Genomic DNA, 18,747 nt, shown 5'->3' with positions numbered 1-18,747 from the left:
CAATAAATCTGGAAGTCTGTGGTCCTTTGGGCCAAGGAATTTTGATGAATGGATGTGTTCAGTGGACATTTGACAAGCTGTAGCTCACATCAACTCTTTACAGGTCACCTCTGCTATCAACAACGAAACAAATGGTCTAAATAAGCATCTTCCATGTTTTGGTCAAACAAAAACACAAAGAAATGAAAACCACCAGAAGATAAAATACTTTGATTAGACAGTTCCCAAACTTCAGTTATCAGCATATCATATTAGAAACTTTCACCACATTATATTACATATTATATTACACATATTAGGTTATGTATACTCAGTCGCTCAGTCATGTCCAACTCTTTATGATACTATGGACTATAGCCTGCCAGGCTCCTCTGTCCATGGGATTCTCCAAGCAAGAATCCTGGATTGAGTTGCTGTTTCCTACTCCAGGATTCTATTTAGGTTAAACCATATAAAGCTACCAAAATCTGGACATGATCTACAAAATCAGAGATTTCATATGGTTCAATCTAATATTTTTTACCGAACGTTGTTCTAACTGTGAATCCTTAAATTCTGCCTAGCAATTATGTTCTTTGGTATTTACCCAAATGAGTTGAAAACTTCTGTCCGCACAGACACCTGCCCAGATGTTTATAGCAGCTTCATTTGTAATTGCCAACACTTGAAAGCAACAAAGAGGTCCTTCAGTAGCTGGAAGGATAAATAAACTGTGGTACATCCGGACAATGGAAGATTATTCAGCGCTGAAAAGAAATGAGGTATCAAGCCATGGAAAGACAGGGGGATAACTTAAATGCAAATTCCTAACCAAAAGAAGGCAACCTGGAAAGGTCATACACCCTGTGATCCCAACTGTGTGTCGTTCTGGAGAGAAAAAGCTACGAGAACAGTCAGATGATCAGGGAGTGTCAGGGGTTAGTGGGAGAGAGGGATGAAGAGGCAGTGCGTGGAGGATTTATGGGGCAATGAAGGTGCTCCGTACAATTCCACAATGACAGATGTGTGTCACTGTTCATTTGTCCAAACCCGTAGAACTACAGTGAGTGAGACCTAGTGCCAGTTGCTGTCTATGGGCATTCATGATGCGTCAATGTACACGCATCAGTTATAACAAATGTCCACTGGAGGGGAAGGGAGCTTTGATAATGGGGGAGGCTTCCCAGGTGGTGCTAGTGGTAAAGAAGCCACCTGCCAATGCAGGAGGCATAAAAGTCAGGGTTTGATTCCTGAGTTGGGAAGATCCCTGGAGGAGGGCGTGGCAACCCACTCCAGTGTTCTTGCCTGGAAATCCCATGGACAGAGGAGCCTGGCGAGCTAGAGTCCATGGGGTCACAAAGAGTTGGACACGACTGAAGTGACTTGGCACACTGGCATGCCTGCCTTGGCAAGCGCAGGGGGTATATGGAAAATCTCTACCTTTCCCTCAGTTTTGCTGTGAAACTAAATTGCTCCTTTACAAAGAAAAAATAAAAACCTGTCCATTGAAAAACAAAACCTTAAGTTGGTGTTATTCTGGACTTAAAGCATTCTGTGGTAGAAAGTGTAGAAATACAGCCTCGATGGCGTCCTTCCCTGCCTGCACACGCACGCTGCTCTCACAGAAAGCAGCGTCCCTTTCTCCAGCCCTGGAATCTAGACCAGCGTTGCGCCTGTCCTTGACTAAGGGAGTATGGCAGAGGCGAAATGCTTTCAGATACGAGCCTCCCTTCCAAGAGACATGACAGCTTCTACCTTGCTCACTGAAGAGAAGCCAGCAGCTATGTAAGACCCCTGTGCTGTGAAGAAGCCCAGGAGTTAGGCACGGGGGGAGGTCACGGGGGGGGGGGGAGGTCATGTGGGGGAGAACAGAAGACCCTCAGCAGATGGTTAGCACCACGCCCGCAGACCCATGACACCAGCTGAACCACCCTAGCCAGCTCTCAGCAACTTGCGTCCTTCCAGCCCAGCCCCGGACATGGGGAAGCAGAGGGGAGCACCGCTGTGCTGTGATCGATCTGAATTCAGGGCCCACGACGGCAGTGAACGGAGTGGGATGCATGTTGACTTTCTTCCTTAAGTCTGCAGACAGATGACAGATACACTCTGCGCGCGGAGGTCTGCCTGATAGCTTAGACCGGATTCTGGAGCCGGGCTGCTCCGGATCCCGGCGTGGATTCTTACTAGGGTGAAAAGTGAACATCGCTCAGTCGTGTCTGACTCCGTGCGACCTCATGGACTATACAGTCTCCAGGCCAGAATACTGGAGTGGGTAGCCTTTCCCTTCTCCAGGGGATCTTCCCAACCCAAGGACTGAACCCCAGAGGACTGTGCCTTCCAGGATTCACACGCTGCCCAGTTCCACCCACACCGACTCTGGACTTGGCCATGTGACTTGCTTGGACCAATGGGAGCCTAGCTAGCAGGACGTAAGCAGAGACTTAACAGGCACTTGCACAATGGGACTTGTCCTTTTGGAAAATCTGGAGCCGCGATCCACTGTGTAAAAAAGTCCAGCTGCCTGGCTGAGACAGGCAAAAGGAGAGAGCTTCCCGGTGAGCCCCAGCTGCTCCAGCCAGCCCAGCACAGGTGCCAGATGTGGGAGTGCAGACGGGCATGACCAGCTGGCCATGCCTGATCCAGCTCACAGACCCAGAGAAATGGCAAGTCACCATTGTATGAAGCCACAAAGTTTAGGGGTGGTGTGTAATTAATAAATAGAAATAAAGAAATAGAAACCATATCCATAAAATCATAAATATAATAAAATTATGCTTTTTCTAGCACACATTAAAGCTTTTCAAAAGTCAATCAGTGTACCACTGATAATTATCTTAGGTACTACCAAACAACCCACTTATCAGACTCTGGGACATACTAGTTTAATGGGACAGTAACGATGATAGGAAATAGAATTGCAATAATTACTACTCTTTTCTACATTCTAGGCTAAATGGTTTATACACATAATCTAATTTAACCCTCCCCGCAACCCTAGTGGGTGGGCTAGTTATCATTTCCCCTTTGTAGATTAGGAAAGTGAAGCTCCAAAAAGTTAAGGAACTTGCCACAGTTCTCCAGAGACATTTGATGACATTTACAACTTGTTTTTTTTAATAGAATAGAAACTTTCCTGACCTGGAAGCAAATGAATGAGCCCTGCACACTATATAAATGTGTTTTCTACCTTTTAATTATGAACTGCTGTTATCTTTTTGTCTATTCAGGGCCTACTTCAGACAGAGCTGCTGTCCTTGAACAGAGCCTGGGCTCCAGAGGGGTTCCTCCCCCATCTTCATCCCTGATAGGGAGCTGTCAGGACCAATATTCCCTCCCCACCAGAGCCACCCTGACTCTAAACACCAACAGTATTGAGTGGATATATAGTATGTGCTCAGCAGACAAGCTGAGGGTTGAGGTGGGAAGAGAGGGAGGGTTAAGAAGAGATTCGAGGTAAAATATGACTCTAATCCTCAAAGAAAACTAGTTCACACACCCAAAATAGTCACTAGACAAGCAAGCGAAAGTCACTCGGTCGTGTCCAACTCTTTGCAACCCCATGGACTACACAGTGCATGGAATTCTCCAGGCCAGAATACTGGAGTGGGTACCTATCCCTTCTCCAGGGGATCTTCCTGACCCAGGGATGGAACCCAGGTCTCCCACACTGGGGGCAGATTCTTTACCAGCTGAGCCACAAGGGAAGCCTGTAGTAAGGGCAGTACTCGCAGAATGAACATGAGTTGGGGTCCTCCCCATGGGCACAGAGAGAGAGTGGGCTGTGGAGTGTTTGTGGACGGGGTGCTGGGTTGGAGAAAGCAAGGCTGTCTGGCAAGGATGGACAGCCAAGGGCTCCCCAAGGAGTGATGTCGAGTCCTTGCCTGGGGTCTTCCAGGAGGACCGCTGAGGGCCGTGCAATGAGCCCAGGAGGATCAGAGGCCTGGCAGAGAGCAGCCTCTCCTCCACCGGGACCCTACCGGCCTGGACAAGCGCTTCCCTGCCTCGTCCCAGCGGTTGTCCAAAACCCAGAGTATTACTCCACCTACAAGATAGCTCAGTTGGTAAGGAGTCTGCCCACATTGTAGGAGACGCGGGTTCGATTCCTGGGTCGGGAAGATCCCCTGGAGAAGGAAATGGCAGTCCACTCCAGTATTCTTGCCTGGAGACTCCCGTGGACAGAGGAGGCTGGCAGGCTACAGTCTGTGGGGTCGCAAGAGTCAGACACGACTAAGCGACTAAACCACCACAGGAGACTTGGGAGGCTGCAGGCAGCTTCCGTCAGTGGCCTCACACGGAGCTCAGGACCTGCCCTCTCTCCTCCAAAGCTGACCTTGGGTTCACACCAACCTACGTCTTCCCTCCAGCCATAAGCGCCTCCTTCACGGTCCCCTCCGTCTTCCTCCCGAGCCTGACCAGCGGTCACTGCCAGCCTCCAGCCTGAAGGGGCCAGGAGGTCCCACGGCTGCCCCGAGGGGATTCGAAACACTCACTGCGCTTCGGAGCTCTCCAAGTCTCCCTCAGCCCACAGGGTCTCCATGTCTTCTTCAGAGTCCGCTGCCCTGGCCAGACCGCATCTCGAGCCCCTGCTGGGGCCAAGTCCACAAAATCCAAAGGAGCCTCCTGACTTCCTGACCCTCTGAGCCACCCCAGGCACCCGCTCAGTGTTCTTTCTCTCCGTGCTCTTCAGGGAACAGTGCGCTTTGGTTTGAGGTTACCTCAAAGGAAAAGCAATCTGATGTGTGATAAGCCTCCTTGCCTGCCTGCAGAACAAGAAGAGCATATCAAAGAGACCTGGCTCAGATGAAACAAAGCCGGGCTTTTCCTTGCGGGTTAAGGCTAAACCAGAGCCCTAGTTTCTGGTGAAAAGAAGCCAGCCAAAGGCTGACACCTGGGAAACCTCCGAGGAGAATTATACATGAGCAAAGGAAGCCGTTCTTCAGAATCTGCAGAACTAGAAAAGCAATTTCATAAGCATATACATTTCCAACAGCACCTCTGCAAAAACAGCTCAATCTGAAATATTCATTTGCATCAGAATAGTCATGAATATTCAAAAGTCAGCCAGTGTTTCAGAACCATTGTCTATTCCTGGTACTTTCCTCTTCCCCTTGAAAAGCAGATCATGGGTTTTCAGGAAAGGTGGGTTTGGCTGATCTTTGCACTGCCATTCTTGGCAGGAAAGGGAATGATTATTTTCTGTTTCTTAATTCTTTTTTTTTTTTAAAGCCTCAGCTGGTGTTAACATCTCTTCTCTTTGTTCTGGCCAGGCTAGGAATCCCGCCACAGACCTGGAATCTGGCCTGGGGTGCATTTTCCAAACTGATAAAGCTTTCTGTTCAGAATTCTGAACATATTTTCCAACATGCAGGTTTCTCAAAGAGAAAATGTTGCCAAGGTCCCATTCCAGAATGAGGAATGTAGATAGCCCTAAGATCTGGAAGACTCCAGCTTGGAACTCTCTGGGTTACTTTGGCCACGCCACGTACACACATATCTGCTGCACTTTAACGTACCCATCCGTCATAAAGAGACCAGTAGGCATCCACCTCCCCTCTCTTCTTTCACCTCATTTTGCAAAGCTAAATAAGATGATTCCATGTAAGTGAAAGTGCTTTGAACTCCCTGGAGGAAAATCAAGAGCTGTGGCCAAGTCAGTGGCTGTATATAAAAACTTTCCATGCCAGAAAGTGAGACACTCTCGTGATTCACAAGGGATGATCTAAACAGTTTTAATGTTAAGAAAACAAATGTCTTTGGGGGGAAAAAATACTCACCAGTCCATCGTTCGCTGGGATGATTGGCAGTTATTTCTCTTTCATGCTAAAATTTGATTTTCCCAACATGTCTTCCTTACGCCCCAAACTGACAGACGGTTCAGTAACAGGTTTAAGGTAGATTATGAGAGAAGGAGGTGCAGGAAGGTTGTATCGGCACAGACTTAATTTTCTGAGGATTTATCCCTCTACCCCACCACGGTCCAGTTGAAGTTCATTCTGCTGTCACCTCAGCTCTGTCTAAATGGTTCAGTTTATGTGACAAAGTCTCGATGGTATCTCTTGAAGGCTGTCAGCAGAGCCCCTGCAGTGTCGAAGCAGAAGCCAAGTCGCAGTTACAAAAGTGCCTTCAGCTGAGAATTGACACTGTGGGAAGTCTTACCTGCTCCCCGGCAATTGTTTCCGTATTCAATTTGCAAGACAAAGGATGGGTGCCTCTCCACCCACCCCCTCCACGGATCAGGCTATGCTCTTTCTATCTATTGTTCAGCTTCCTGGAGTTGGCCTCGATTCCCAGGTAGAGTCCTCGAATGTGAGCGCTGGGGAGGACTTTGGAGGTTTCCTAGCCGATCTGCACTACAGCTGAGGATCCAGGAGACAGAATTATTCAAAACAAATACTTGTATTAATCATGCATTAAAAAAAAAAAGATATGCATTGCTATTGGAAGACAAAGATGGATCTAACTCAAAGGGAAAATCTGGGGACAGAGTGAGTCAGGATAGGAGGCTCCCCTACAGCCCTGCCTGAGCACAGTTTAGTGGAGGAAAAATACCGCGCTTCCCTGCTCCCGGAGGAAGCGTCTGCTCAGACCTGGAGGCTCCCTCAGAACCTGACCCCTCACTGCCCAGAGCAGTGACCTCCTCCTTAGCACTGGCTCGCCTCCCTTTCCGACTGACTCCCCCAGCCTCTCACAGTGCTTCTGGAGATGACCTCCCAAACTACCTGTGTCAGGGGAAGCACCCTGATCGAGACCGCCCACCCTGGCCGGGCACCATAGTAACCATTCGCATGAGCTGTTTTATGACAGGAGATCCTGGTAAGGAATACGGAACTAATCAGCCACCACCAACCGGAAGAGTTTGGGAAAGGTCGAAAGGAGACACCGCGTGTCCGTCCACGTCCCAGAATCCCTCTCGCTAGCATCCATCTTGGCTGAGTGATGCGTGCGCCACCAGGAAAGACTCTGAATTAGAGTCATTGGCCAAAGACCACCTGGAAACTAATCCCATCACCATAAAACCCGAGACTGCGAGCCACGCGGCAGAGCAGTTCTCCTGGGTCCCCTCACCCTACTGCTCTCCACCCGGGCGCCCTTTCCCAATAAAATCTCTTGCACATGTGTCTCCTCGGACAGTTCATTTCTGAGTGTTAGACAAGAGCCCAGCTTCGGGCCCTGGAAGGGGTCCCCCTTCCTGCAACTCCTGCGCCCAGTTCTTTGTCTCAAGATTGCCTTCGAAAATGTGGAAGTCCACGTATCCAGAGGGGCCTTTCCCAACGGCTCAGCCGGTAAAGAACCTGCCTGCCAAAGCAGGAGACGCAAGAGATGCAGGTTTGATCCCTGGATGGGAAAGATCCGCTGGAGAAAGGAATGGCTACCCCCCACTCCAGTATCCTTGCCTGGAGAATCCCATGGACAGAGGAGCCTGGCGGGCTACAGTCCACGGGGTCACAAAGAGTTGGACACAGCTGAACATGTACACACACACACGCATACCCAGAAGCGCTCCCCTTGGAGGCTGATCTAGCCCCCACGGACACCTGGCAAAATCTGGACACATCTCTGGTTGCCCCACCTGGAGGGAGGAGCTATGGCAGGGAATGGGCAGGATCCAGGGATGCTGCTAAATATCCACAACACATGGGCAGGTTCCCACAACCAGATTATCCAGCCCCAAATATCCCCAATGTCAAGGCTGGGGGACCCAGCCTTAGAGAACCGGCTCCAGGTGTCTCATACGATCAGCTCAACTCAGTACCCTACAAATTGTGTGTACATCCACCCTTGGAAGATGAACTCACAGATCGGGAACTTCCAAGTCACTTCAGCTCCTCCTCTGCTGGTAACAGTAGAAGTTATTTTCTGAGGGTATGACGATGGTGTCCTGGAGGAAGAAATGGCAACCCACTCCAGTATTCACGCCTGGCCAATCCCATGGACAGAGGAGGCTGGCAGGCTACAGTCCATGAGGTCGCAAAGAGTTGGACACACTGGAGTGACTTAGCATGCATCCATGATGATGGTGTGGCTTCTGCGGCTACAGAAGTGAAAGGGGACAGAGCCGGCATTTCGTCAGGGCAGCGCGGCGCATAACTGGGGACTTCAGGGGTACCACTGAGGTCTCATAGGCAAGGTGTCAATGTGATGATTCTTCAAAAGTGACCTCACTTCTCTTTTAACTTATTATTGCTGCTGTTGTTTAACTGCCAAGTCGTGTCTGACTCTTTGTGACCCCGTGGACTGTAGCCTGCCAGGCTCCTCCGTCCATGGGATGTTCCAGGCAAGAATACAGGAGCAGGACAATTAACATATGCATATTGCATGCTGAAATCATTTGGGGGTTAATTGTGTTATTTTGAACTCAATTTATCCAAACTCCTAAAATAGCGTTCAGTTCAGTTCAGTTCCATTCCGTCTCTCAGTCGTGTCCAATTCTTCACTACTCCATGAACCGCAGCACGCCAGGCCTCCCTGTCCATCACCAACTACCAGAGTGCACCCAAACCCACGTCCATCGAGTCGGTGATGCCATCCAGCCATCTCATCCTCGGTCATCCCCTTCTCCTCCTGCCCCCAATCCCTCCCAGCATCAGAGTCTTTTCCAATGAGTCAACTCTTCGCATGAGGTGGCCAAAGTACTGGAGTTTCAGCTTTAGCATCATTCCTTCCAAAGAAATCCCAGGGCTGATCTCCTTCAGAATGCATAGACGTTAGATGTACCTAAATAGGTTCCAGACACTCTAGGTCAACATGGTCGAGAGCAGCCCATTGTACAGATGAAGAAGCTGAGGCTCAGGCCAAAGAGGCTGTTCATCACACAACTTGCTGGGCTGGAACCAGGACTGGAACACAGACACCTGAACTCCCAGCCCGTTGCCTCTTCACCCGGGGCCAGAAAGCAGCATATGGAAAGCCCAGTGCTTTATTGCTGGTGGATTATGTAAGCCCAGCAGATGGCTAACACGGAAGCCAGCAGTTTCTCAAAATCCCCCGATCCTAGTAAACATCAGTCTCGTCATGGTGAACTGTGCCCTTCTCATACTGTACCTTCAACCAGGCATACACACACACTCACCCTGCACACCCCCTATAAGCCTTAACCTGGAAAACAATATAGGGGATTCGGATTTTAAAAACTTCTACATTCCAGATGGCCATCAAGAAAGAAAAGTGCAATCAAACTGATGTGAAAATCCTGGGGAATTTTGTCCTTGAGGACAAAGCAGCCGACAACCAGCAAGGACTCCCGCAAGGACCTCGCAAGTTTACATCTAGGGAGGACGTTCGATATTATCTCATCCAATGGTCTCGCTTCACAAAGACATAAACCAAGCACAGAGAAGGCCAGGAGCACGTCCAGCCGCACTCAGCCTGGGCGAGAACGGCCCCACCACTGCTGTGAAACACTCCTCTGAAGGCCGGTTTCTAATATGGTTCTTATTTCAAACAACGATAGTCATCAAACACGACATAGTTCTAAGCTAGAGTGTTTCTGTGCAATCCAAGAGGCAACAAAACCAAGAGGTGGAGGGAAATTTGTTGCCTTCCAGGAAATTCTGAATTATTGTCTTCTTGGGTCATCTTTATGGTTCCATGAAGAGATAAATTCCTACCATGTTCTGGATCACAAACTTGACAGAGCAGCCAGCATTTACTGTAAATGAAACAAATGTGTGGTGTGTAACCACATAGGCTAAGAGTACATCTTAATTTTTGCAGCTCTATCAGTTTAATTAGAAAATCGATTCAAAGCAACATTTGTCTGTAGCTCATCGATTTGTTTTTAATTTAGGAAAAATGACTAGTAAATTCGGATGTTGAGCTTTTGTATAATTTTCTATTCTAACTAGACTACACAGTACTTGAGTGCTAGAAAACATCATATTTGTCTTATTGGAAACATTACTGGGCTTATTAATAGGCAAAACGCCTGGCACTTAGTGATTACTCAACAGGTTTGTGTTGAATAAATGAATGCCAGTCATTGCTTTAGAAGGCTTTCTGCCTTGACAGGAATTATTAGTCAATGCTAGTTCTGTTTATTTTTCACAAGTGTGTTTGAATTTTCCCATTCTCATACCTCTTATAACCCAAGTCAATTTCAGAACGTTCATCTTTTATACAATAATAATTCAGGGAAGAAATTGCTGAAAAAGAAGCCCGAGTAGGAACGTAGGTCATCATTTCAAAAGCTGTTCCTCCCTTCTTGCAGAAAGTAACCTTTAACCAGGAAATAAACACAGAACGTAGGAGTTATAGAGCTTGAGGGTTGCTTCCCTGTCTCTGTTTATCCCTTGTTATTTTGTCTTGGTTCCTTCTAAGTGCTGGAGGCAGACTTCCCTGGTGGTGCAGTGGGTAAGAATCTGCCTGGCAATGCGGCGGATACAGGCTTGATCCCTGGTCCGGAATGATTCCACACGGGGTGAGACAACAAACCAGTGCCCACAACTGCTGAAGCGCGTGGGCCTGGGGCGTGTGCTCTGCAGCAAGAGAGGCCGCCGCGGCGAGAAGCCTGCGCGCCGCAGCCGGAGGGTAGCCCTCGCTCGCCGCAGCTGGAGAAAGCCTGAATGCTGCGGCGAAGACCCAGCACAGCCAAAAATAATAATAATAAAGAAAAGGTGCGGGTGGCTGTGTCGTGGTGTGGTCTGGAGCCAGGACTCTAGAATCAGACAGAAACAAAGCCACACAGGGTGTCTGGTGGTGCGCTAGAAACCCACTAACTGTTAGAAAAATAAACAAGCTCTCTATCTACGTGTTACCTAGCTTTTCAACCATCAGAGCGCATCCAGGACCTTGATGTTATGTTTCCGTCATTTATGGCAGCGTGAAAGATGACACTGAAACTTAGTGGCTCACAATAACAAGAATGCGTTATTTTTTATGATTCTGGGGATTGACAGGATGGTTTCTGCTGGGCTCACTCATGGAAAGCCAGCTGGGGACCAGACCCAGTGGGAACCCTGGGCTGCTGGCCTCGGTCCCCACGTGGCCTTTCATCTGGGCTTCCCTGGGACGTAGTGGCCCCAGGGCAGGGCTCCAGATGCACAGAGGCAACGGCTGCAAGCCCCTTGAGGTGCAGGCTCTGCGGGTGGCATGCGCGCCTCCAGCGCATTCCGCTGGCCAAAGCGAGTCGCGGGCCAGCCTGGGATTCGTGTCCTTTTTTTTTTTCTAGTTGAAGTGCTGTTGATTTGGGGGGCTTCCCAGGCGGCACTAGTGGTAAAGAACCCACCCGCCAATGCAGGAGACGCAAGAGAGGCAGGCTCACTCCCTGGGTGAGGAAGATCCCCTGGAGAAGGAAATGGCAGCCCACTCCAGTATTCTTGCCTGGAGAATCCCATGGACGGAGGAGCCTGGCGGCTACAGTGCCATAGGGTTGCAAACAGTTGAGTCACTTCAGTCACAGCTGAAGCGACCTAGCACGCACGCATGCACATACGTAGTTGCTCTACAACGCTTCAGGTCTAGAATTAGAGGTTGTTACGGGACACTGAATACAGTGCCCTCACAGTGGGTCCTTCTTGCTTACATACCTTATGTATAATAGTGCATGTATGTTAATCCCAAACCCCTAATTTACCCCTCTCCCAGCCTGCCCTCCTTGGTAACTATAGGTTTGTCCTCCAAGTCTGTGAGTCCGCTTCTGTTTTGTAAATAAGTTCATTTGTATTGCATTTTAGATTCCACATATAGGCGATGTCGTACGCTGTTTGTCTTTCTTTGATTTACTGAACTTAGTGTGATAATCTCTGGGTCCATCCTTGCTGCTGCAAACAGCATCGTTTCATCCTCGTCTACAGCTGAGTAATACTCCAGTATGTTTATGTACCACGTCTTTTAACCCACTCATCTGTCTGTCGACATTTAGGTCGTTTCTACGTCTTGACTATTGTCAATGGTGCTGCTGTGAACACCGGGTGCTCATATCTTTCAACGTAGAGTTTCCCCTGAATATATGCAGATTGCTGGATCATACGGCAACTCTAGTTTTCGTTTTTTGAGGAACCTCCATACTGTTCTCCATTGTGGCTGCATCGATTTACATCCCCACCCACAGGGTAGGAGGCTTCCAGAGCCGGCTGAGTTTAAGAGGGTGTGGACTCCATCTCTGGATGGAGGAAAGTCATGTTGCAAAGAAGGTAGGAATGGGAAGACTTTCTGCTCGTAACACAGTCTGCCACACCATCCTTTCGACGAGCCTCGTGTGCCTCTTCCTGGAGCGCCCCTCCCAACCCTCCGAACGCCACACATCTCCCAGTCATTTCATGAGGCAGAATAGCCTCGTCATGTAGCCAGTGTCTGCTGGGGAATCATGCAGCAAGTCAGTGAGCAAAGAGCTTGTGCCCCAAAGTAGGGTGGAATCGACGGACACGCAGGTCTAGGAAAAAATTCAGAAAGAGCCAAGAACCCAGGTGCCGTGACTGGGGTCATCTGTTTTTCCCGAAATAATTCAGACTTGGGATTTTAGAGTTCCTTTACTTACTTATGGAGTCACACAGTGCTAGTGTTATGAACAGTCGCCAGCATACATGTAGTTATTAAAAATAATCTATACGTTTGTGGATTGAACTGGCACGGAGGTTTGTAGAAATAAAAAGAGAGAGATGAGGTGGTGACAAGTAAGGCAGAAATCGCCTTTGCAGCCTCCCTTTGAGTGAGGCCCCGGCAGGGGACCCATCGGAGGCTCCCACAGAGACGACGGCAAGGCGAGGTCAGTGCTGCAGAGAAGGCAGGCCCGCCTGGAAGTCTAGCTGGTGAACAGATCCAGCTGCCAGAGCCTGCAGGCCTGGACAGTCTAAAAGCCAGTAGTGTGGCCTGTGATATCTGTGCCCACTGTGAGGGATCCTCAGGGTCATCTGGGGACTGTCCACCCTGCATGACCCCTTATTAGACCCTCTAGTCCTTCTAGACATTCCGTGAGCTACATCCATCTCTTTGAATAAATGCCATTTCTGCTTCAGTTCAGTTCAGTTGCTCAGTCGTGTCCGACTCTTTGCAACCCCATGGACTGCAGCACTCCAGGCCTCTCTGTCCATCACCAACTTCCGGAGCTTGCTCAGACTCATGTCCATCCAGTCAGTGATGCCATCCAGCCATCTTATCCTCTGTCATCCCCTTCTCCTCCTGCCCCCAATCCCTCCCGGCATCAGGGTCTTTTCCAATGAGTCAGCTTTTCCTATGAGATGGCCCAAGTATTGGAGTTTCAGCTTCAACATCAGTCCCTCCAATGAACACCCAGGACTGATCTCCTTTAGGATGGACTGGTTGGATCTCCTTGCAGTCCAAGGGACTCTCAAGAGTCTTCTCCAACACCACAGTTCAAAAAGCATCAATTCTTCAGTGCTCAGCTTTCTTTATAGTCCAACTCTCACATCCATACATGGCCACTGGAAAAACTATAGCCTTAACTAGACGGACATTTTTTGACAAAGTAATATCTCTGTTTTTTAACATGCTATCTAGGTTGGTCATAACTTTCCTTCCAAGGAGTAAGAGAATTTAATTTCATGGCTGCAATCACCATCTGCAGTGATTTTGGAGCCCAGAAAAGGAAAGTCAGCCACTGTTTCCACTGTTTCCCCATCTATTTGCCATGAAGTGATGGGACTGGATGCCATGATCTTAGTTTTCTGAATGTTGAGCTTTAAGCCAACTTTTTCACTCTCCTCTTTCACTTTCATCAAGAGGCTCTTTAGTTCTTCTTCACTTTCTGCCATAAAGGTGGTGTCATCTGCATATCTGAGGTGATTGATATTTCTCCTGGCAATCTTGATTCCAGCTTGTGCTTCTTCCAGCCCAGCGTTTCTCATGATGTACTCTGCATATAAGTTAAATAAGCAGGATGACAATATACAGCCTTGACGTACTCCTTTTCCTATTTGGAACCAGTCTGTTGTTCCATGTCCAGTTCTAACTGTTGCTTCCTGACCTGCATATAAGTTTCTCAACAGGCAGATCAGGTGGTCTGGTATGCCCATCTCTTTCAGAATTTTCCACAGTTTATTGTGGTCCACACAGTTAAAGGCTTTGGCATAGTCAATAAAGCAGAAATAGATGTTTTTCTGGAACTCTCTTGCTTTTTCCATGATCCAGCAGATGTTGGCAATTTGATCTCTGGTTCCTCTGCCTTTTCTAAATCCAGCTGGAACATCTGGAAGTTCACAGTTCTTGTATTGCTGAAGCCTGGCTTGGAGAATTTTGAGTATTACTTTACTAGCATGTGAGATGAGTGCAACTGTGCGGTAGTTTGAGCATTCTTTTGCATTGTCTTTCTACACGATTGGAATGAAAACACCTTTTCCAGTCTTATGGCCACTGCTGAGTTTTCCAAATTTGCTGGCATACTGAGTGCAGGACTTTCATAACATCATCTTTCAGGACTTGAAACAGCTCAACTGGAATTCCATCACCTCTACTAGCTTTGTTCGTAGTGATGCTTTCTAAGGCCCACTTGACTTCACATTCCAGGATGTCTGGCTCTAGGTGGATGATCACACCATAGTGATTATCTGGGTTGTGAAGATCTTTTTGCACAGTTCTTCTGTGTATTCTTGCCACCTCTTCTTAATACCTTCTGCTTCTGTTAGGTCCCTACCATTTCTGTCCTTCATTGAGCCCATCTTTGCATGAAATGTTCCCTTGGTATCTCTAATTTTCTTGAAGAGATCTCTAGTCTTTCCCATTCTGTTGTTTTCCTCTATTTTTTTGCATTGATTGCTGAGGAAGGCTTTCTTATCTCTCCTTGCTATTCTTTGGAACTCTGCATTCAAATGGGTATATCTTTCCTTTTCTCCTTTGCTTTTCACTTCCCTTCTTTTCACAGCTATTTGTAAGGCCTCCCCAGGCAGCCATTCTGCTTTTTCGCATTTCTTTTTCTTGAGGATGGTCTTGATTCCTGGTTGGCTCTTACCCTTCCAGATAACTTTTAGACTCAGCCTGCTGACTCTATGAACAACAACAAAAAAACCTGTGAAGGTTTATTTGGATTGGAGCTGCATTGAATCTGTGGGTCAGCGTGGGGGAACTCTGACTTTTTTCCTCTGAGTTTCTTGGGAGGGCGGGGAGGGTGGTCTTGGGGTTGAGCGCCCTGCTGTCTGTTGTTGCATGCAGTTGTAGGGAACCCCAGGCCCCTTACACGAACCTCAGTTAACGTCTATGTTTAGCCTCCTTTCTCACCCCCAGGTCACCCGATTCAGAGTCTGGAGACTCCAATCAGTCCCAGGGACCACACCTCTTCCTCGCTGTACCTTAGAAGCAACTTTAACTTTCTCACTTACATCATTAGAGTTTTTCTACAATGGATGTGCATTATTACTGTGACAAAACAAACAAAATAATTCTCCCGTTCCTTTGGTGACAGCTCCCAAGCCTGGCATCCAACTTTCTCAGCTACCTCAGTGCCAGCGGGATCAGCACCCCACGGCCAGTGTCCCGGGTCAATGGCGGGCATTGATAGTCAATCACACCAAGGCCTGGCGCATCCTGACATCAGAATCCTTCCTAACACAGCCCCGCCAACAGCCATTGCTAACGCATCAACGAGGCCCAAGGAACCTGTTTCCTTGTTACTGTTTAGTAGCTCAGTTGTGTCCAGCTCTTTTGAAACCCCGTGGACTGTAGCCCACCAGGCTCCTCCGTCCGTGGGATTCTCCAGCAGGAATTCTGGAGTGGGTTGCCATTTCCTTCTCCAGGGCGTCTTTCTAGGCCAGGGATGGAACTCCAGTCTCCTGTATTGGCAGGTGGATTCTTTACCATCTGAGCCAGCAGGGAAGACTCTGCCATCCTAGGATGTGGTGAAGAATCACAAGAGTGATTCTTCTGGGTGTTCAGTCTGCATGGTTCTGAGGGAGGGGGTCCAGGGAGGTGGGCAGAGCGCCGCACAGGGACGGGCGCCCGGGTGTGCCCGTCGGCTGTGCTGCCTCTGACTGAGGGCTCTTCCCCTTGCAACGCTGTGTTTCTCATCCTCAAGCCTCCTCTTCGGGAGGTGGACCTAAGTGCTAGCCGAGGTCCCAACCCGCTGTAACACAATGGGATTCTCAGTTCCTTTTTCTTTCCCATAGGTGTGTGACGCAGGGAGAGACATCAGCAATAATCACAACAAAACCATCTCTCAAGGGCCTCCTTGGCAAACACTGTGCCAAGGAGTTCAGCTGCTTAATGATAGTAATATTATGACCGTTAGCATCTCCTGCACAACTCACAGTATCTCGTGATGGTGTTGTTCTCCATGTCACAGAGGAAGAAACTGAGGGTTGGAGAGGGAAGCTAACTTGTCTGAGGTCATCCAGCAAGTGGGTGGATTCCGGTTTGAACCCAGATCTGGCCGTAGCGTGAGCTGCTCCGCTCCGCCTCTATCCCCCAGGGCCCTCTTTCTGCCCCATCTGCTGTAAGGATCGGATCGGTCGCTCCCCTCTGGGGGCTCTCTCTTGCCCCAGGTCGCTCCCCTCTGAGGGCTCTCTCTTGCCCCAGCAGCAGAAGTTCCAGACAAATGGAGACGTCAGTAGCACTGGAAGCAGAGACAGAGCTGGAGGGTACACACCCCAGCTCTCTCCCTTCTCGGGCGGGGTACCCTGAGGCATGTGTCCCCTCCCTGCCTCACTTCTTCTCTCCTAGCTTTGTGGGATTACCCCCCACCCACGTCAGATTCTGGCGTCTGGGTCTGTTTCCTGGAACTTAAACCAAGCCAGCCTTGCTCCACGCTAGACCACTGTGAGAACTGCTGGGGAATGTTGGAGAAAAGGACATTCAAAAGTTGCTTTTCAGGTCTTCCTGAGTTTCCCTTTGAATTCAAACTATATAAGCCAGGTGTGTTCAGGTGTGCACCTCTGGAGAGAGAGAGGTGAGTTCAGGACACTGAGGGTTTGTAGAGCTGTGAAGGCCAGGTGGCTTGTGGGTTCTTGGTTTTGTCCTGAGCCACTTGTGAGTCCTCAGATAAGTGTGGAAAACCCCGGAGGCCTGCATCTCCCTCAGGGATTCTGACTGAGGTTTGGGGTCTGGGACTCGAGGTAGTCCAGCCCAGATTGGCTGATCCACAGTTAGAGCTGGAATGCATCACTTCACGCAGCTTCCAACTTTGCATAAAGGAAATAAAGGCCCTGGATGCTGGCAGGCAGGAAAAGGCATGATGGTAAACAAGGAAATAAGATGGGCAGAGATAAAGGGCTGTGCAGTCAGTCCCGGCGAAAACGTTCATTATAATGCAGCCTCTTGGATCAAGTCGGAGTGAAAATCCCACAAACTGCAATGTGCCCAGGGCTAAACGTGCAGCATCATGGTGAATTTTCCTTTCCCAGGACCGTCGGATTAAATTACAGCTCTGAGTTGTTTCTTTTCACCGACACAATACTTTTAGACATTTAATAACTTCTTGCAGACCCACTCAGCCTTCACTGGCAGTGGCGCCCTGCCTGGAAGGTGGCCGTGGCGTCGGCTGAAATAATTCCTGCTACTTCCTCAGAGGAGTTTGTGAAGGGGCCAGATCCCCAGCGGAACTTGAGAATAAGGTGACGAAAGCATCCCACGTGGCTTTTCTCCCCTGAAGTCCTCCGTGGCTCCCTGCCTGCCGTCAAGCTTGGGCTGTGATGTTAATTTTTCCATCTGCTTTGGCTGCAGGTAATTTGGAGACACCGACGTCATCAGACCATCTGTTCAGTAGAACTGCAGCAAGGCTTTCCCCCCCCCGTGTTGTTTATGCCTTGACGAGGACTTGGGGCTCTTCTCAATATCTGCTGGGCAGAGACAAAATTGTGTTGCAAACAGTCCCTTAGCATCGCAGCAAAGGGTAAGGACGGAATACTAACTCCATCTGGGATTATTTGTGTAAGAGGCAGGTGTAATCAAGTCACTAAAACCCACGACCAGGGAAAGCAGGCAGTTGGCATGTGAGTGGCCTCACAACCTGATCTGCTTTCTTCCTGATGGTTTCTGACGGACTGGGATTGGACAATCTGATCTCTCCAGCCTCATTGGTTCCTGAGAAGCTGTTCTCAAAATGCTATTGCTCAGTGCCATGCGTGTCTGTCCTCTTCCCACTGTGCCTTTGAGCCTTCTGAACAATCTGATCCCTGTGACATTTATTGAGCACCTACTATATGCCAGGCAGCGTGTTGGGCGTGAGTATACAGACAGCAGTACACAAAGGCTGTGCCCTTCAGGGGCTCACAGTCTGGAGGCAGAGACAAGTGGACACAAAATAGGTACGCTTCTCTGCGACTCATTTTTCCCATCATTAAATGGGAGTAATTATCATCCCTGCCTCTTGAGCTGTTCTGAGGGTTGAAATGTCAAGCAGAAACAGAAAATGGGATCATAGATGCTAGAAAACCGACAAATATGGAGAAACTCTGGCTGCTACAAAGGGATTCACTGAGAGCCACGTGGGCACTGGCATGGGTGGGGTTAGTGGGGGCGGCCGGGTGGCAGATGCAGGACCCGTGGTCAGAACCCTTCCCGCCCACCTGCCTGTGGTGGACACCCGCCCTGCACGTGGCGGCATCTCCTCAAGCCCCCAGCCCTTCTGCATCTATGCTTGAGCAGGAGCTTCCTGTGGCATCGTCGCGGGGGGTGCATCTCACTGAACCTGCATGGGGGCAACTGGGACGGGCCAGGACCAACTGCCCCCAGGGCCGACCCTCAGCCAAAGAGGGGTAGAGTCAGTGGATAAACCTCCAGCCTCCTCAATGAATGGTGGGCCAGCTCCAAGGGGCAAGGGACAGTCCCTCACAGGCCCTGGCAGGACAGACCCCGGTGGCCCCTTCCTAGTTCTGCATCCACGCC

At 49.2% G+C, this 18,747-nt stretch overlaps 1 long non-coding RNA gene across 1 annotated transcript in view; it reads right to left on the bottom strand.

The window, feature by feature from the left end:
* Window positions 1–18,747, bottom strand: part of LOC132657535 (uncharacterized) — a 107,071-nt gene that overhangs the window by 85,162 nt on the left and 3,162 nt on the right. The window contains exon 2 of the long non-coding RNA XR_009595892.1: window positions 4,470–17,696. This is a non-coding gene — a long non-coding RNA (uncharacterized LOC132657535). The remainder of the gene's footprint in view (window positions 1–4,469; window positions 17,697–18,747) is intronic.

Source organism: Ovis aries, chromosome 1 (assembly GCF_016772045.2).
Source record: "Ovis aries strain OAR_USU_Benz2616 breed Rambouillet chromosome 1, ARS-UI_Ramb_v3.0, whole genome shotgun sequence".
In the NCBI taxonomy this organism is placed as follows: Eukaryota; Metazoa; Chordata; class Mammalia; order Artiodactyla; family Bovidae; genus Ovis; species Ovis aries.
This window is presented reverse-complemented; position numbering and strand designations above follow the sequence as displayed.